Genomic DNA, 21,290 nt, shown 5'->3' on the forward strand with positions numbered 1-21,290 from the left:
TCTCTCTTGGGAGGGGCCAATCCACAACCACCTGTGCTCAATCATCTTCTGTGAGTCTGCCTATGGAGTTGCTGCTTCCATTTCTCAGCCCTTCTCAATCTAGCATTAGGGACAAACTGCCTTTGATCCTCCCCACTGCTCCATGCCTCAGGCGCCTCCTGGTGGCCAACCAGCTCTCTGGTCCCTACTGTGAGTCTGAACCTTCACAGGGTCCTCCACATCATCCAGAGCAGACTCAAATGGTTCCTCGCTATCCGAGTCTATCAGCAGCTCAACCGGATCCTGCTGGGTCACAACAGGACGGTAAGTGAATCCCACTGCTGCCCACATAAACTGCTTCTACGTTGTTGATATAAAGTGTTTATGTCCTAGCTTCCCAGTGCTTCCATAAGATAATAGCAAAAGAAGAGCATATTTGTAGCTCGGGGTTGAACTATTGAATCTTTGGGCTCCATGAGCTTGATTGTTTTTCTTTCAGAGGTTTCACTACCCAGCTAGGTAATACCATCAGTGCTAGAAGGGAGTGGAGTCTGCTCGCTGTTTATATAGAAGTGGTTTGTCCTGTCAGGTTGGTGGGAGTGGTCTTGGTGATTTCTTGATTAGGCTTTTGTTTGATTGTCTGAGTTGGTAATTCGATGATTGGGGTGTTGTTTATGACTTGGTTGCTGGTTTAGCATTAATCAAGGACAGTGCCACCAAAACTGACAGGGCAAACCACTTGTAAATAAAGAGCAAAGCCCATCCCCTTCGAATACTGATGAAAACAAAATTATCAGTCACGGAGAGCACCAAGGACCCCACAGATAATAGCAAATTCTGATCCCATATCCTTATTATTGGTTTTAGGCACAGGTAAAAAAGTCTTTAGAGATTCTCAGTCACCCAGATCATGGTTGTCCCAAAAGTGCTTTTTCAAGAGGCAACTGGACTTTCTTGTTTTGTTGTCTTTTGAAGACGTTTCGCTTCTCATCCAAGAAGCTTCTTCAGCTCTGACGGAATGGTGGGGAATGGAAGGATTTATACTCCTTGTAGACAGCTGGCAATTTGCATCCTTTTAGAGGGTTGTTGTATCTGTAGGTTTATCTGTGTCCTCAGGGTCACCTGAGCAGTGCTCCTGGTTCCTGTAGTCTGCACTTTCCCCCCCTCTGGAAATCATTTCCTACTCCCACACCATTCAAAGGGTGTTCATTCCATATTGCATAACTAAAAGTCTGTAGAGATTCTCAGTCACCCAGGTCATGGTTGTCCCAAAAGTGCTTTTTTCAAGAGGCAACTGGACTTTCTTGTTTTTCTTTGAAGACATTTCGCTTCTCATGCAAGAAGATTCTTCAGCTCTGACAGGATAGTAGGGAATGGAAGGATTTATATTCCTTGCAAACAACTGGTCATTTGCATTCTTTTCGGCACAGGTAGTGTGGAAATTCTATATAGTAGATTCCAGAATGACATGATTTGCCAGCAGGTGTACAAATCAGTTCCAGTGGTCTTAGAACAGTACCTGACGTCTTTGAATTGACCATCTCATCTCCTGGGCTGAGATGCGCTTGTTTAGGCAATGGCAATTGCTTAAGCATCGGAGTCTCAAATTGTCTCAGTGGAGGACTGAAGGTCTATGGTCCTGAACTTAACACTCTTTGTGACTGACCTAAGCTGATTTAAATGCACAGCTGGCAGTGGTGACCTCTAGGATTACCTGCAAATGTGTTTGTGGGCCAAGTGTTACTGCTTTCTCAGAGTGCTCCCCTGATTAGTCATCAGCAAGCATATATCTTGCTTTTAAGATTAAAGTGAGAATTGATTTTCTATTGTGCAAGAAGCAAAGGCCACGAGATGTATGTGCAGCCGGTGAATGGTAAAACTATGTAGACGTGTTCGGCTTCCCATCCCATTAGTTTAATAAATGCAATGCAGTGACTGTGACCCACTGAAGTTATTACAAACTCTTGTTTTTAGACATTTTTAGACATTACATTTTTAGACATTACGTACCTCTCTTTTTTCCCCCTTGTATTTGGTCACTTTCTTTTTTTCAAAACCCAGAGCACCATAATTTGTGGTAATTTATTGCCCTTGTGTAGATGATGCAGCTTTTTAAAAAATGCTAAGTGTGGGTGTTTTAATAACGTTCACTTGCATGTCCAGCGCATTTCTGATTCAATTACTGCAATCCCATACCGTAATAGGACGATAAGGCTGGTGGAGTGGCTGCTGATTTATTGAAACTACCTATCAGATACCTATCCATATGGATGAAAGTCACATCTGAAATATAATTCAGAAATGTGCTTTCCCTCCTTCAAATGTTTTACTTGGCGGGGGTGAAGGGAGGAATGTTTAATGCACAGAAGCATGGTGCGTGGACCCTTGAAAGAAAAACACATGTTTGGATAGATACATTCCTTAAATTAGGTGTCACTGTAAAAGTCAGGGGTTTCTCCATACATCTGGAGCAATCGGGAGGAACTTCAGAAAGGGAGCGATAGATTCAGCAAAATTAGTTTCTTCCCTCCAACCCATCATTTTGATTTCCCTTTTTCATTTTTTGAAGCTCTTCAGTCACTGGGAACACAAATGGAGAGAATAAGGTATGTGTGTAATGGGATTGGTGATGGAAAACGCAACACTCCTCCCCCTCCCTCTACTGTCTCCTCTCTTCTCCACATTATTCTGCAGCATCTCTCAATTTACTGATCCAGCTTTTCAGAGGATACAGGGGCATTCAGGATTAATACATTCTGGCAGTTCCTTCTTCCAGTAAAAGCTTTCATTGGGTTAGGGGGCTTCCATTGATGGAAAGGGGACTCTGGATTCCAGTCAATCCTTGAGTGACAGGTGGTCAGAAGTCAGAGCTGAAAAGACCAAGCCTGAAAGTGTACATTAGTGCCTTTGTCTTGATAGTGGTTATGGTTATTTGTTCTTAGATTTTGGAATTACTTTTCTTTTTTTTTTCTTTTCTTTTGCTGCAGGCAATCTTGATTATGCCCATATTCGGACTTTTGAACTTCTGTATAAATTTTATCCATCCTGAAGCATTTTCACATTAATAACAGCAATGATATGTTAAATTTAAATTTACCAGCAAAGAAATAAAGGGAGACTAGTATAGCTATTTCAAGCTGTATCTATATTCACAGCTTGAAATAGATCTATACTAGTCTCTCTTTATTTCTTTTTCAGTAAATTTAAATTTAACACGAAATAGTTTGGCACGGAAGCGATCGCCCGTGAAGGCTCCTGAATTGGAGCTGGAAGGCGAAAGCAGAAGCAGTATGCTCCATCCCATAATTGGATAGACCAAGTTGTCCTGATAGACCGGTCTCAGCAGAAAAACACTTCATTGCAGTGATGGCTTTTGAAACATGTCTTCAGCAGATTGACCTGGCTAGCCAAATTTCTTTGAGGAGCATTCGGTAGATAATATACCTGAGGTTATCTGTGACATGTTTGGAGGTTGGGTGCAATTCTGGGATTTGGCAAATATCAAGAATAAGAATATTGCTTGGGGGACCCATCAAGAACAAAAGTCGGATATTTCCTTTTTCTTAATCAAGTGTAAGGTGGGCTTAGTGCAGACATTCAGTTCAGTGGTAGGATTCATCTACCTTCCCTACTGGTTCGCAAATGTGAGAGTGCACCCACAAGCACTCACTTCGCTCGCATGCACCATGTTCTGCGCATGTGCAGAAGGTCACACGTTACATCAGGGCCAGTGGGTGGAGCCTCCTGCAGCCACCGCTACTGGTTTGCCTGAACCAGAGAGAACCGGCTGAATATCATCTCTGGTTCAGTTGAATGTTTAGAAAATTGTGAACTGTCTTGAAAGGTGGGGTTTGTATTTATATGTGCTTGAATGTAAGTATTATTGTAAGTGTGATCTGAACCCTGGTTCGTTTGAGTCTTGGATTACATAAAAAAGCTGGCAGGCAATCCTTTATTTATTTATTTATTTTATTTATTGGACTTCTAGACCCTCTCCCCGAAGGGACTCGGGGCGGTGTACAGGTACAAATTAAAGTCATACAGTCAAAATACATATAACTAAAATCGAATTAAATACACCCCTGTACAAATTTATAAAAATTAAAACTTAATCTTAAAACCAAATCACAAAATTTAAAAATACAAACTGAGGTGGGAAAGCTGGAATTAGGCCAGGCCGGCTAGATGAAACAAGTGGGTTTTGAGTTTCTGGCGGAAGGAGCGGAGGTCCGTGGTCGTTCTAATGTCAGGGGGAAGGTCATTCCAGAGGCTCGGGCCTGCCACAGAGAAGGCCCTTCCCCTGGGCGCCACCACCCGGAGAAGTCCCTCTCTGTGTGAACGAATCGGCCGAAGGGATGTGAGGGGCAGGATACGATCCCGTAAATAACTAGGTCCTGTGCCATGGAGCGCTTTGAAGATGATAATCAACACCTTGAAATGCACCCGAAAAGCCACAGGCAGCCAGTGCAGCCTGCGCAGGAGAGGTGTTACGTGGGAGTATCTAGAGACTCCCATAACTACCCGCGCGGCCGCATTCTGAACCAACTGCAGCATTCGGGCGCATCTCAAGGGAAGCCCCATGTAGAGGGCGTTGCAGTAGTCTAGTCGGGATGTCACAAGCGCGTGAGTGACTGTGCGAAGGGCGTCCCACTCCAATAGGGGACGCAACTGGCGCACCAGGCGAACCTGGTGAAACGCCCCCCTTGCCACAGCTGTCACATGGCCACGGCTGTCACATGGTCGTCCATTGATAGCCGGGCATCTAGAAGGATGCCCAAATTGCGTACCTGATCCACGGGGGCCAGATGTTCGCCCCCAATGGCCAGTGATGGAATCAGCTGGTTGAACCGGGCGCCGGTAGCCACAGCCACCCAGTCTTGGATGGGTTGAGCTTGAGTCTGTTATTTCCCATCCAGATCCGTACGGCTTCCAGACACCGAGACATCACTTCGACGGCATCGTTGGGGTGGTTTGGGGTAGAGATGTACAACTGGGTGTCATCCGCGTACAGATGGTAATCTACCCCATACCCACGTATGATCTCACCCAGCGGCTTCATATATGCATTGAACAGGAGAGGCGAGAGGACCGGCCCTTGTGGCACCCCACAAGTGAGTGGCCTCGAGGTCGACCTCTGCCCCCCTGCCAATACAAATTGCTCTCGACCAGAGAGATAGGAGGAGAACCATCGCAAAACGGTGCCCCTCACCCGCAACCCCTCCAGTCGACACAATAGGATACCATGGTCAATGGTATCAAAAGCCGCCAAGAGGTCTAATAGGACCAGGATAGAGGAACAACCCCCATCTCTGGTCCTCCAGAGATCATCCACCAACGCGACCAATGCCGTCTCCGTGCTGTAGCCAGGCCAGAAACCGGACTGGCGTGGGTCCAGATAATCAGTTTCCTCCTAGTGGCGTGGAAACTGTTGTGCCAACACACTCTCTACGACCTTCGCCAGAAAGCAAAGGTTGGAGACGGGACGATAGTTGACTAACAAAGCTGGGTCCAGGGAAGGCTTCTTGAGGAGGGGCCTCACCACCGCCTCTTTCAAGGCGGCTGGCAGGAACCTCTCACTCAAAGAAGCATTGACTAACTCCTGGAGCCAGCCTCATGTGACCTCCCAGGATGCCAGTACAAGCCAGGAGGGACACGGGTCCAATAAACATGTGGTAGCACGAAGTCGCCTACGCAACCTGTCCATATAGTCAGAAGCAACAGAGTCAAACTCCTCCCAGAATGGAACCTCAAGACCCGCCTCCAACGTCCCCTCCAGACCACTAGTGGGGACCAACTCGCTTCGAATCTGAGCGATTTTGTCCTGCAGATACTCCCCAAATTCCTCTGCTCTACCCTGTAGAGGGGCTTCCCGCGGCCTCTGTTGAAGGAGGGAGCGGGTTACCTCAAACAGGGCGGCAGGGCGGTTATCTGCGGATGCAATAAGAGTGGCACAATACTGACGCTTGGCCACTCTTAACGCCGCAATGTAAGTCCGTAAATGGGCTCTCACCTGTGTTTGACACGGAAGTATGTTATGTGGAGTTTAAAGATCAAATAATATGACTCAAAGTAAAGATGTGGAATTGCTATTGTTATGCAGGGTAAGTAGTCCTCAATTACCAATAAAGGAGAATATTTTTAGCTCAGGGTTGAACTATGAGACCTTCGGTGCTCTCTGAGCTTGGTTGTTTTCTTGCAAACATTTCACAAACACTGATGTTACCTAGTTTGAGTCGTGAAATGTCTGCAAAAAAAGCCAACCGAGCTCAGAAAGCACCAATGACCCTTCGGTCGTTGTTTAGCAACTGCTTAGTTGCTAATTTAGTTTCATTTAGCAACTGTTTGTAGTTGTGATAGTGATAAAAACATAACTTTGCAACCAGTCCTGATATTTATGTCTGTCACAGGTCTGTAAAGCAAAGGAAAACTGAAGTGAAAGCATAGAGCATGTTTTACTTAGCAGCCATTTTGCTTAATAACCAAGTTACGGGTCCCAAATGTGGTTGCTAAATGAGGACTAACTGTATAAACTTTCAACAACGAACTGGTAGATCCCGAGGCATTTATTCTGCCTGAGTGACATTGGGGCTACGTATTTGTTTCTAGACTCACTTGATGATATTTATGAGGCTTTAATAGTTCTGTCTGCACTGATATAAGCAAACCAACACAGCTGAAGCCACGGTCTCTGATCCACAAGCAAAAGCAATGAGATTTGTGAGTAAGGCTGGACAGCACTCCGGAAATAATTCATAAAGGGTGCTTTGGAGTGTACAAGAGGATGAAGGCAACATCTGCCTGCCACTCTGAAGCAAGCAGCCTTGTCTTTTCCCAGCATCATTAAGCTGTCTTTGAAGTTGCCATGCCATCTCGGGGAAAGTAATGGCCACTTTATTGTGAGTTGTGAACAGATGCTGTTGTGGTATATGTGAACTTCTGCATGCGGCAGAACCACTTTGGAATGGAATCCAAAGCACTTCAAGGCTCTGTTGGTGAGTTCCATAGGCAGGGCCTCTTCAATGGAATTGGATATTTTAAAAGATTAACAGAGTTGGAAGGGAACTTATACTGTAGGTCATCTAGTCCAACCCCCTGCTTAAGCAGGACACTCTGCCCTATTTCTGACAAATGGCAGTCCATTCTCTTCTTGAAAGCCTCCAGTGATGAAGTTCCCATAACTGCAAGCTGTTGTGGGAGCTTCAGGCAAGCTGTTCCATTGGTTGATTGTTCTCACTGTCAGAAAGTTTCTCCTTATTTATAGGTTGAATCTCTCCTCTAGTGTGGGGACCAAAACTGGATGCAGAACTCTAGGTGTGGTCTTACTAGGGCTTTATTTTTGGAATTACATTTTCTTGACCTGTAGATGTGCATGTTCCAGCGCTTGTTTGCATTTTTCTTTTGCTTAAATAAATGCTTATGGGTATTTTGTTTCTCTGTGGCTGAAATGATCTTGTCTTACTTTAATGACAGCATATTGTCTTTACCATTTGACTTTGTAGTTTATATAGTTTATATTTCACTTTTGGAAAGTAAGCATGGCATAAGTTGTAGTGGCTCAACATCAATACACTGCCAGAGAAACATAAGCATACTGATTAAGGGGCTGGAGGCTAAAACATATGAAGAATGGTTACTAGAATTGGGTATGTCTAGTCAAATGAAAAGTACTGTAGGGGACATGATAGCATTATTGCAATATTTGAGGGGCTCCTACAAAGATGAAGGGTAAATTTATTTTCCCCAGCCATAAAACGCAAGGCAAGAAACAATAGTTGGAAACTAACCAAGGAGAGAAGCAACCTAGAATTAGCGGGAAATTTCCTAACAGTGAAAGCAATTAACCAATGGACTAGCTTGCCTTCAGAAGTTGTGGGTGCTCCATCAATGAAGGCTTTCAAAAAGAGTCTAGCCAACCATTGGTCTGAAATGGTATAACCTTTTTGGTGTTGAGTTCCCAAAGCGCATGTCCGAAACCCCAAAATGCAATGTGCGTGCCATCCTGCGCATGCACTTCCGTTGCAGGAGGACTTCCAGCCCCAAAACAGGGCACTGGGGGGGGGAGGCTGATGTGGTGCCCCCATGCCCGTTTTTGGCTTCCAAATTGGTACAGGAGGCTTTCCAGGGCCAAAATGGGGGGCGCATGCATGTGCAATAAGCCCTATAATACAATGTGAGCACCTCCAAATGCATGTGTCCCCCACATTCTTCACCCTGCCCCCGTGCAGGTGTGGCAGAGACCTGAAGACCAGATGGGAGGTGCGCCCACATGTGCAATGGAGCTGGGCTAGGGTGACAGATGGCGTGTCCACAGAGAGGGCTCTGTGTGCCATGTGTAGCACACATGCCATAGGTCCACCATCACAGGTATAAGGTCTCCCACTCGAGCAGGGGCTTGGACTAGAAGACCAGGTCCCTTCCAACTCAATTATTTTATGTTTTACGTTCTCTCAGAAGCATGGCAAACTGACTGTTGTCTATGCATAGCCAAAGCTTTCTCTTCAATCAATTTGCTTCTTTTTAGCCTTCAGCCCAATCTTTTAGCCTTTTCTAAAGACCCAACATTGTGCCATGTGATTGATGTGTTTTCCTGAATTGTAAAGAGCTGAAGGTGATGTGTTTAATACAGTACCCAGTAGGTAACATGTTCTGTTAAATATTCTTAAGAGCAGAGATTCCCTTTTCATTCTCTTTTCATTCTTTTGTATGTTTCCCCACCCACAGCGATGCTTCTTTAATGGCAAACTGAATCAGTACACTTGACTGGAATTTTGTATCAATCATAACATGTCATAAAATATCTCTAAAGAGTCCAATTTAATTTACAGCTTAAACATTTCTCACGGGTTTTTTTCCCTTTTGTTCATGAGGACTAGGAATTGCAATGTTCAAACGTAGTCCCACCATAGCATGCTTCAGTTGTATCAGGAGCATTAGTGCCATTAACCAGAATGGTATATAAATGCAGCTGGGTTTCCAATGAATTTATAAACTCCAATGTTTGGCTAATAAGGCATGAAAAACAACATTCCAATTTTCTAAATGAGCAACAAGGCTGCAGCTAAGGGGGGGAAAATAAAATATACAAAAGTTGTGTAAAAGATTTAATCCCTGCAGTACTAGAGACAGTCTGAGCATTCTCTTGATTCAAAAATAATCACTGAAAATGGTTCAGCAGCCAGATCAAAACATTTCCTGCTAGGGTTGAAACGGTATAAGGTAAAAGGGAAGAGACTGCCTATTAGTAGTGCCATTAATGCTAATGACCAAAATTAGGATATAATCTTCTCATTTCTAATGGCAAAGATTAGAATATAATCTTTGTCATTAACATTTATTGGGAACGCAAGACAGTTTCAGTGACACCTGCAACAAACCAGGATGCTGCCAAATTAACAACATATGTATGATAATGGCACACAAATAGTGCCGTTGTATTTTTATCATCTGCTTCTATACAGATCTCTGCGGGGCCAGGCTGACCTTGACCATTATGAAACAATGAAGGGCAAAGACCCAACACATGGTCTACTTTGAGATTCCCCAGCATAGCAAACTCCTTGACCCCTGCATGTCTAGAAAACCTGATAAATGGGCAGCAGGAATGCAAGCTGGATTTCTGCCTGCTAATAGTGGTTTCTGGGCTATGAGTGGTTGCTTGCTTCCACAATCATTGGTTCCTCTTAAGAAGTGCAACAGATCCTGGCAAGATGTCTTCTGCTGCAAGAACCTGGCCTTTGCAGCAGGAGATTGCAGAGGGATTTAATATATTCCTCAGGGGTGGGCTTCAAAGGTTCCAGCAACAGGTTCACTGCCCCGTTGCTGAGTGGCGTAGCCTAGTCGGCCTCCTGCACTACGGTGGGGGGGGGGTGTTCTACCCTCCTTCCAACGCTCCGGAGACTTTCCTTGAGCCTCTGAGAGGTTGAAAACTGCTTCCCCCAGCCTCTGGAGGCCAGTAATGGCCTGTTTACAACTTCCAGTGGGCCCGTTTTTCACCCTCCCCAGCCTCCGGAGGCTTGGATGTGGTCATGGTGGTCATGGCTTAGTTGGCCTCCTGCATCATGGTAGGGGGGATTTTTCACCCTCCCCAGGCTCCGGAGGCTTCCCTTGAGCCGCCAAGAGGGCGAAAACTGATTTCCCGGGCTCTGGAGGCTGAAAACAGGCCCATTTCTGGACTCCAGTAGGCCCATTTTTCACCCTCCCCAAACCTCCACGTGGGGCCTGCACTTACCTTGCATGATGAACGGGCTGTATAGAGGCTCCTGGGAGGGGAGGGAGGCAGAGCCATCCAGGGGTGTCATTTGGGGGTTCACCGAACTGGGCAGAATCCTAGCTAGATGATCGTCCGAACCCGTGCAAACCCCCAGCAGTCCACCTCTGTCATTCTTGATTGCAATGATATCATAACAAGAGGAGACCAGGGCTCCATGATGTTGTCATTTTAAGAGGCTGTCAAACCAGAGAGCCTTTGACTGAGATTTTAATCTCATCAGAAGGACCGGGGGATGGGGACTTTGCTATGTGCTGTCAAAGAAAGGCAAAGCATTCTCTGAATGTTTCAATCATTGTGAGTTTCAAGGAAGAAAGATTCTCAGTAGCCGTGGAGAGAAACAACTGGTTTTTTTTTCTCCTTCCTCCTTTCCTTGCTCAAAGAAGCATCTTCCCTATCAAGACGAGGTGGATTTCATGAAGATAAGCCACCTTTATGTAAACAACAACAACGCAAGCGGAAAGAAAGTCCTTTAAGGGATAAAACTCAGACCGAAACTTTCGTGCTCGCATCAAAAGTGGCGTGAATGGAAGTTTCAGAAACTTCTCTAATCATTGCAGCTCCCCGCTTCTTCCATTTGGTTTTCCCACTGTCCCTAACCCTTGGTATTAGGAGCAGCATTAAAAAGAAGAAGAAGAAGAAGCTTTCTTGGATGGCTGCAGGAGACAAAGCAAAATGAAGAGCATTCAGTGATTGATGGACATGACACTCTTTGATCTGTGAATACCAAGAGCTGCGAGGCACTGATAAATGGAAATGATGGGCTGGATAATGAGGTCTGTTTTAGAAATATCAGAAGCTGGGGCTCCCCTGAAGGGAAAAGGGGAGCAGGCGTCCTTCCTATAATTCTCAATGAATTATGACAGGGATGGAGAGGGATCCCTTTTTTTTTTTTTTTGGAATCTGCACTAAGGAATGTCATGACACTTCAGACGTGCCAAGAAATTACAGGTCCCCATATTCTGAACAAGATGTTGAGCAAGCATATTAAAGCTCTTGTGCATGTTGAAGAAGCAACCAATTAATCATAGCTGAAAATCCAGAAAGCAGCCAAACAGCCTTGCAGAATGCTTGAATTGCTTCCCCTGGTGCCAAGGCATGCCAGTAAGCATCTTTCTATTCTTTTTTAAAGTCCCTAACATGCTTTAGAGCAGGGGTATCAAACTCGAGCCTATTGTGAGTCGTATCAGGGTATTTTTTTAGTCTTGGGGGCCAGGGTGTGGCCTGGTTGTCACGGCCGACTGAGAGGGAGTGGCCAGGGTGGACCAGGCCCTGGGCAGCACAGGCTGGTCCCTTGCCGTCTCTGGGACCACCCCGTAGGACAACTCTGGCCTATTGTGCACCAGGTCCAGCCTGTTTGACACGTCTGCTTTAGAGTATTAATAGACGAGAATATTTGTAGCTCAGGGTTGAGTTACAATCAATGTCCATATAAGCAGAGATTAACATCAAGATTAATACTAGGCCAACAATCAAGCAGTAAACAATGCACCTATCAAGTTGATGGTCAGGAACTATAACTTAGACAGACAAACTAACAGCCTAGTCAAGAAACCACCATGGAGAAAACAACCCTCCCACCAACACTGACAGAAAAAGCCATCGTATATAAACAGAGAGCAAACCCCATCACTCCTGGTGTTATCTAGTTGGGTAATGAAATGTTTGCAAAAAAAACCCAAAAGCTCAGAGATCACCAAGGACCTCACATGCTTTATAGCAGCGATGCCGTGCGAAATTTGTGCGTGCCCAATCTCCCTGTCCAACTGCGCATGCACATTCAAACCCCCCCTGCATGTGCATGCGACCCCTCCCCAGGCTCCGGAGGCTTTTTCTGAAGCCTGGGGAGGGTAAAAATGGCCTTCTCCAGCCCCTCCGAAAGCCAGAAACAGATCATTTCCAAACTTCCGGTTGGCCCATTGGGACCGTTTTTCGCCCTCCTCAGGCTTCAGGAAAGCCTCCGGAGGCTGGGGAGGGCAAAAAACGGCCACAATGGGCTAACCGGACGTTCGAGAATGAACTTCCGGTTGGCTCGTTGAGGCTGTTTTTCACCCTCTCCAGCCTTCAGAGACTTTCCTGAAGCCTGGAAAGGGCAAAAAAAGCCTCCCCTGGTCCTCTGGAAATGTGAAAAATCAGCTCTAGCACATGTGTGCTAGAGCTAACAGCTGGCGTGGCAACAAATATGGCTCCGTATGCCACCTGTGGCACGCATGCCATAGGTTCGCCACCACAGCTTTGTAGTATTTCTTGTAAAGTAGCTTAAGTTCATGAAACCTGTTACTATACCCCTGGGGAATCTTCATGTTAGAATGCCTATTATTCACTTATTCACTCCAAATCTCTATATGGATCACATTTTACCTTAAACCCCCAGATTTAAAAACCCACATTATAAACACCAACACAGCCAAAATACAAATATATACATTCTCAGGATGTTGATCTGCATCCTGAATTTGTTAAGATCTTTTTAACCTAGTTTCCAAATCTTGTCAATTTTTCACTGTAATGATTCTTATAAATAAAAATTTACAGTTTACTGTTTTTCTTAAGCATAAATCTTTTATTAGAATGAATTTGCTAAGCTAGAGACTTATTTCGATCAATGGCAGTTTTCTCAATAGTCTTTCCCTAGGTTAAGCTGCTATGATGTATCATCCAATAGCTCATAAGATTCTCCCGTTATTTTTTGGCATTTATTTCTCAGATTCTTAGCCAGCCTCTCATTAGGAGAAATAAAGAAAAATGCAAAGCAAAGTAAGAAAATGCAAGTTCCTATGTATGTATGTATGTATGTATGTATGTATGTATGTGTGTTACAATCCCTGGTATGCCCAAATAGGTTGAAATAGATCTATACTAGTCTCCCTTTATTTATTTATCAGCACAAATACAACATATATATATATATATATATATATATATATATATATATATATATATATATATATATATATATATATATATATATATATATATATATATATATATATATATATATATATATATATATATATATATATATATATATATATATATATATATATATATATATATATATATATATATATATATATATATATATATATATATATATATATATATATATTTCTTTGGCATCCTTTTTTTAAAAAAATTACTGATTCACATAGGCACCCTGTGGAAAATATCTCAATTAAAATGGAGTTCCTGTAGTGATCATTGTTGGATTTGTTTGCACTCAATTGGATTAGAGCAATTCCATGCTCCACACGAGGCAATGTTTTTTATCTATGAAAATGCTCCCTTGGTGCAAGAGACATTTATTGGCATCCAGAAAGCATAGTACCACCTTACCTTCCAAATTGGGGCAAAGAAAGAGGAATTTGAAAAGAGATTCTGAAGAGGATGCATTCATGGAGGGAATTAGTAAATGTCTCTATAAGTTTGTAAACAAGCATGAAGATACATTTTCCCATATTCCTACAGCTTCTTCATGTGCTTTAATAAGTATGCTGCTGAGCAAAGATTAAAAAGAGAAATGAACCTCTATAAAAATAGAAATGGTTCTCGCTAAAGAGCTTCTGAATCTCTGATATTCTCTATGCAGCAGTAATGCTATCCTATTATCTTCAGTACCGGTTCGGTAGCTGGAGCGCGCATGACTGGGCGTGATGACTGGATGTGATGACATCTAGGTGGGAGGGCGGAGCCTCGCGCCACTGTCACTACCAGTTTGCTGAACCGGTGCGAACTGACAGCATGTTACCTCTGCTATGCAGGCTTTCTCTCCAAATACCATCTCTGTCTGTCTCTCTGTCTGTCTCTCTGTCTCTGTCTCTCTCTCATGCATGCACGCACGCACGCACGCGCACACACACACAATCAATTTTTGTTCAGGATTTATTTTCTTCTCGTGTTTTTTTACATGTGACAAAGAATGTGTTTGCAGCTGGATAAGATGCTATGTGACAAACAAACTTCTGACAAATCTTCCAAGTTGAAAGAAACAGATTTTGCAAATGACAGCTTGTTCATCATCCAAATGTTGGCAGTCTGTAGGGACTCACCCCCACACACACAAACTTTCCTCTAGCCCACCATTCCACACTCAAGAAGTGTGATGTTTTTGCAGGAAACACAACAGACTGTTTCCTTTAGGAACTAGTGAAGAAACCAGATTTGGAGGAAAGCAGAGCCAAGGTTACCTATTTGGTTTTTCTCTTTTGCCTTTGTCTGGCTCACCACTCAAATGCCAGAAATGTCTCCCTTGATCCTCAGTAGATGTCTTTTATGCCTGCTGTAGCCCCAGGGAAATATATAGTAGAATAGACTAGACTGACTAGAATAGAATAGAATAACAGAGTTGGAAGTGACCTTGAAGGTCTTCTAGTCCAACCACCTGCCTAGGCAGGAAACCCTATACCGTTCCAGACAAATGGCTATCCAACATCTTCTTAAAGACTTCCAGTGTTGGGGCATTCACAACGTCTGGAGGCAAGCTGTTCCACTGATTAATTGTTTTAACTGTCAGGAAATTTCTCCTCAGTTCTAAGTTGCTTCTCTCCTTGGTTAGTTTCCTCCCATTGCTTCTTGTTCTACCCTCAGGTGCTTTGGAGAATAGTTTGACTCCCTCTTCTTTGTGGCATCCCCTGAGATATCGGAACACTGCTAGCATGTCTCCCCTAGTCCTTCTTTTCATAAGACAAGACATACCCAGTTCCAGTTGTAATGGGTTGTAGGGTCACCAGAAAAACCCAGAAAACAAATCTCTTTCTTGGTAGCCAAATAGGCTAAGTGGAGGGTTGGATCCCAGCACAATGTTAACCTTGACCTTAAGGTGGCTTCTGAAATTTCTTGGTGGTGGTGATGAAGAGGATGAGGAGGATAGATGATGAAAAGAACTGGGATGACATGATAGCAGTCTTCCAACATCTAAGGAGCTGTCACAAAGAAGAGGGGGTCAATTTATTCTTCAAAGCACCTGAAGGCAGGACAAGAAGTAACAGATGGAAACTTATCAAGGAGAGATCCAACCTAGAAATTTCTTAACAGCGACAACAATTAATCGGTGGACTGGCTTGCCTCCAGAAGCTCTGGGGCCTCCATCACTGGAGGCTTTCAAGAAGAGATTGGACAGCCATTTGTCTGACATGGTATAGGATCTCTTGCTTGGGCAGTGGGTTGGAGAAGACCTCCAAAGTCCCTTCCAACTCTGTTATTTTGTTAACTAAATAATCATAAAGCAAGACTGCCACTGTTGTAAAGTGGAGCAGAAGCTTATTACTACACATTCACACTTTTCAGACAGCTGTGTAGCCTGTGGAATGGCATGTGGACCATCAATTCAATTATTTTTTTAACTAAATATGGATTATGCTCATTTTGGAGTAATTGAATCTTTTTTTAATTGAACGTACTCATCAAAAAGAAAACCAAGACTGATTAGAAAATAACCTTCTCAATTGAAAACAGCACCAATTGGATGTTTCAAAACCAATTTAGCTGTTTTTAAAAGAAGACTGGATGGGTCTGCGGAGGATCGGACTATCCGTGGCTACTAATTTTTACAGCCATTTACTATCTCCTGAATGGTAAGCAGGAATGACTTCAGTATTGTCCAAATGCTGGACAGGATAGGCTTATGGTTTGGTCTATCAAAACTATTTTGTGTTCTTTCTGGCAGGTAGAGTAACAATGCATGTGTAAACAATGTTATGTTATTCTTTCACTCGTTTTTACTATTGATTGCATGCAAATTGTACCATCAGAGACCAGGTCTGGTGGTGGAACATACAGTTGCTTTCTTCTGTCTGCCCATATAATACAGCAATGGATCTAACCAGGCAGATTTGTCATTCAAGAGGAGACCTGCTAAGACCTGCATATTCTAGAATAGAAAGAACAATAATTCATGTGGTATAACTAAATAAGCAACCAGTTACAAGAGGGGGTGGCCTTTCTTTTCGGATCCTCCTTCTTTATTTGGGAGGACATCTCCAGAAAAAGAGGGAGTTTGGATCTCCCTCCGTCTCCCTTTCCTGTATGATATCTCAGTAGATGTGAAGAAAAATAGGCAGTGTTTCTTCCACACTTCTTCTATCCCCTTCCAAAATCAGGAATATTTAAGAGGAGAAATAAATTATGTTAATATACCTACCCACCTTGGTCCCTGCTTTCTTTTTCCTGTACCTTGGGAAAAACTTGGCAACAAAATCAACAAATAACCCAATTATTCCATGCAGCATCCAGGAATAGGGGCCTCTGGGTTGTCTGTCTATCTGTCGGCCCGTCCATGTATTCGTCCGTCGGTCCATCCGTCTGTCTGTCTGTCTAATCATCTATCATTTCTCTATCTCTATTTCTATATCTACTTGTATCTCTACACCTATATCTATCTGTCATCTATCTCTATCTACCTATATCTATATATTTATCTCTATCCAACCACCCACCCACCCACCCATCCATCCACCCACCCACCCACCCATCATCTATCTATCTATCTATCTATCTATCTATCTATCTATCTATCTATCTATCTATCTATCTATCTATCATCTATCTATCTATCTATCTATCTATCTATCTATCTATCTATCTATATCATCTATCATTTATCTCTATTTCTATATCTACTGGTATTTCTACATCTATATCTATACATCTATCATCTATCTCTATCTATTTCTATCTATTTGTCTCTATCTCGTTCATCTATCGATCCATCTACCCATCTACCCATCTCTGTCATCTCCACCTGTTTGTCAATTCACCTACCTACCTACCTACCTACCAGTGGTGGGATTCAAATAATTTAACAACCGGTTCTCTGTCCTAATGACCAGCTGGGTAGGCGTGGCTCGGTGGTCATGTGACTGAGGGTGTGGCCAACTCAACGTCACTTCGCCCTAGCTGTTACAAAGTAACAAAGGTTAACCGGAGAGGCAGTTTCTGTAAGCAGGGCAACAAAGATGGGGCTAGAAACAACACCAGAATGTCTCCTTCCTGCCTTCCTTACAGGATTAGCCCTGTAAAGTGAGAAAAAACAAAATAAGATTTCTTCCAACAACCGGTTCTCCCAACTGCTTAGAAAGTTAACAACCGGTTCTCCTGAATAGGTGCGAACCGGCTGAATCCCACCACTGCTACCTACCTAACTACCTACCTATACCTATCACACTTAGGCACTATCCGTTACACTAGCCAAGTGAAAAAGACCTTACCAGTAGTTAGGGATACCATGCACTGAGCAATATGCTGTGCTTTGTGGGACTCTGTTTCAGATCTATGGTTTATCCTCTGATGCAGTGTTTCTCAACCCAGGAAATTTTAAGATAATGTATGTGGACTTCTCTCAGAGTGGGAACTCTTGGAAACACTGCTCCGATGGCTATTTCACCAGGCTTCACTCTGGGTTTGAAGAAAATAAGGGGCAAGAATAACTGTGTATGTGGCTGACATAACTTGTGTAACTATGGAAGCCTCTCATCCCATGCCCACAGATTTTCTCTACTTTCCCACTTCAGGCTCTCTTGTCTGTTTTAGATGACAGCTTTCAAATACTTACACTGACATAATCATATGGGACTTCTCATTTTTACAGCCCACCCTAAAACGTCTGTCCCTGTGCATTTGCTGCCAAGTCCTATCAAGTTTTTTTTCCCCATGTTCTGCTCACATACTGCTTGGTGTGGACCATTTATAGTATTTGTCATGTTGGCTGTTGGGAGAATTAGGCTATTCTTTACTAAAACTTCTCAGATCCCAGCTGTATGTCTAATAAAGACATATCCTGTCAGGCAGATAATAATAAATTTAAGTTCAGCAATGAATACACTGTTGTTGGGAATAGAGTGTCCTGGAAAAAATATATATATGTGTGTGTGGTTACTAATAGTCAACACTGATTTGATGGTACATAATCAATCAATCAATCAATCAAATCAATCATAAGACTTTAAGATAAAGTCAACAACAAATGATCACTAGGCAGGAGGAGACAATCAATAGATTTTATACTTTCAAATTGGTCTTCTGTAAAATTCTCTGAGAAAAGTTTGTTCTCACAATGGAAGACAAGTAACCAAGTGTTTTCCAGGGCGCTGCTCTGGAGAGTCCAAAGAAGGGTTAAACACAGCCAATCTGCCCAGAACTGAATTGAAAACTTTAAGCCACGCCTCTGGTGCCGACTCTCCTCAGATTTTTTCAATTCAGCTAGCCCAGTAGACGCTTTAAGATTTTCTCCAGTTCTAAGATTGATTCCTTGGACTCTCCAGAGGAAGAATAATTTTTTAAAACAGCATATTTAAGGATTTTTAGAGCAGGCTGGTGAGTTTAAATTTAAGTTTGTTTTTTTCCCTTTTTAATTGGGTTTTTCTCACCCTTTCGGCTCTCCTGGAGTCCGGGGCTTTGCTCTGGCTCCTAGAAGCCACAGGCAGCTGTTGGGGGAAGCGTGTGGGTCGGAGTGCCGACGCCAGCGCTGTTGGGGCACCCCTACTGGGGGCTGATTCCCACTGGAAGCCCTCCGTTGCAATTTGTGCTTCTAGCAAGTCAAATTGCTGCGTGGGCTTCCAGGGCAGCCATTTTGGCTTCTTCCCTCTTTAAATTTGGCGCGCAGAGCTCCGGTGAGTTCCGGCCGCCATTTTGGATTGCGCAATCTTCCGGCTTTACTTTTAAAAGTTTTTTGCCGCAGCTGCCTGGTGCCTGGCTCTTTGCAGGAGCCGCGTGGAGTCAGACTTGGCCGGTGTGACCGGCGACCTGGGCCCCAATCCAAGCAAGTGATAGCGGCGTGGGATCGTGGCCTGCTGGGTCGCCTCCCTTACTCTCCTGCAGGCGCTGGGAGCGAATTCTGCTCGCGCCTAAAAGATTCCAAGCTACTTCAGGCCTTGCAGTTTCTCTGTCTCCTCAGGAGCATCGTGCTGCGGTGGGCTTTCTGGAGGTGGTGAGTGGTGGTTTTCCCATCCCCCTACTGCCCCAACCAGTGATTGTTACCATGGCAGATCAGGCCCCTGAGACTTCTGAGGGTGTCTCTTCCAGAGCCCCTGTAAGACAGGCCGGGAAAGCAGCCAGGGAGGCCATTAGAGGGAGTAAGCCTTACTCCAGGCATGGCCCCAAGCAGGGCTCAGGCCTAGACAAAGATGCATTAAGGCGACAGAAGGCCTTAGAAAAACAGGTTTCCAAAGCCCAACAGCAGGCCCAATCTTCCCTTTCGGTGTCTCCTGGGGAGCCCTCCAGGGAAATTCCTCCAGCCCAGGGAGGCCCCATTTCTGATAGTGAAGAGGAAGGAGATTCCTTGGCCATGGCAACTTCTCCAGGCCATTCCATGGCTGATCAGGCTGATCTCTTTGCCTGTCCCTCTGATATGGAGGAGGGACCAGCTCCAATGGGGCCCTTAGCCCCTCAACAGCCGATCCCCGGGCCCACTCAAGGGGTTCGCCCCATTGAGGACCAAGGGCCTAACCTATCCACTGAAATGCAGGAAATAATTAACAGGGCCATTTCCCAGGGCATTGAGGCAGGCATGCGAAAAGGTGGCAAGCGCACTCGCAAGATCCACCATTTGCAACCCCATGAGGATTCCAGAGAGATGACTCCTAGCCTTCCACCTCCGTCCCTGCATTCTTCAGTGGCCTCCGATGAGTCAGACTGGGAGGAAGAAGAGGAATTTCTTCCTAGGCAGGAAGCTGAATTCTCTGGGGATGAGGCAAGCCCCGCCAAAAAGCCGGCCTTTTCAGGCTTATTTAATTTGGATAATTTCAAAACCATTTTAGATAAGGCTAAGATCTCAACTCACATGGGGTCCACCCCCCCAGCTCAGGTGGTTGTAGACCCTGATGATCTATCTGGGGATCTCTTTGAGGAACCCATTTCGGTCCAGGAAATAGTTCCTGTACCCAAGATGTTCCTCAATTTAGTTCAAAGACAGTGGGCGCAGCCAGCTACCATGGCTACCCCCAGCAGCCATGACAAGAAGCTATATACGGTGGATGCCAGCCTGGAGGAGCTGCTCAAGCTCCCTCCTATCGATCCCCCTGTAGCGGCTCTTACCTCCTCTTCTGTGCTCCCTCCTGACCTGTTGGAGGGGCTCAAGGCTGAGGACAAGAGAACCGAAACTGCTTGTCACAAGACCCATCAGGCAGCTGCATGGGCCATTAAGTCCTCCGCTTCAGCCTCCTTTTTCTCCAGGGCGGCTCTCCTGTGGCTGAGGCAGTTGTTGAGGAAGATACCTGCCAAGGACGTTAAAGTCAAGCAGGATATCAATAAAATCATGGCAGCCACAGAGTACACTGCTGATGCCACTCTGAATGCTGCTAAGTTTGCCTCGCGTGCCCTAGCGTCTAATGTTACTTCCAGACGCCTCCTGTGGCTTAGGCACTGGAATGTGGATATGCGCTCCAAATGGAAGCTTGTTACTGCCCCCTTTAAAGGGGACAAGCTGTTTGGTGAGGTCCTTGATCCAGTCCTTGTGGAAAACAAGGACAAAAAGAAAGTGATGCCATCAGTCACCAAAAAGCCTGATCGTAAAGGTCCTGGCTCTTACAGGAGGCAGGCCTTTCGGAACAATGAGCCCTCCACCAGCTCCGCCCCCTATCATCGGGCGTATCCCCAGCAGGGTGAGCGGTCTCAGGACCGTCAGTCCTTTCGAGACAGAGGTCGCCAGCAGCCCTTCTCCAAGCGGCCATTTCGGGGGGGCTCCGGTTCCCGACCCTTTAGGAGGTATAAATGACCATCACGGGTCAGCTCCCATAGGAGGGCGGTTGCAGTTGTTCCACGCCAAATGGGAGCAGACCACGTCGGACCAGTGGGTTCTTCAAACGGTCCGCATGGGTCTCACTTTAGAATTCTGGTCCCCCCCTCCCCGCCACTTCATCCGGTGTCCAGTTCCCTCAGGGTTAGTCAAAAGATCCCTCATGGAACAGGAGATAAGGCACCTCAAGGAGATCAGGGCCATAGAACCTGTCCCAGCAGGCCAGGAAGGAAGAGGGTTTTACTCCATCCTGTTTCTGGTCCCCAAAAACTCAGGAGGGTGGAGGGGGATATTAGATCTAAAGAGGTTCAATCA

The 21,290-nt window shown here is 44.7% G+C and overlaps 1 protein-coding gene across 1 annotated transcript in view; it reads left to right on the plus strand.

Moving 5' to 3' along the window:
- Positions 1–21,290, plus strand: part of FHIT (fragile histidine triad diadenosine triphosphatase) — a 1,079,102-nt gene that overhangs the window by 793,887 nt on the left and 263,925 nt on the right. The window lies entirely within an intron of this gene.

Source organism: Natrix helvetica (genome assembly GCF_964273705.1).
Source record: "Natrix helvetica genome assembly, chromosome: 1".
NCBI classification, from domain to species: domain Eukaryota; kingdom Metazoa; phylum Chordata; class Lepidosauria; order Squamata; family Natricidae; genus Natrix; species Natrix helvetica.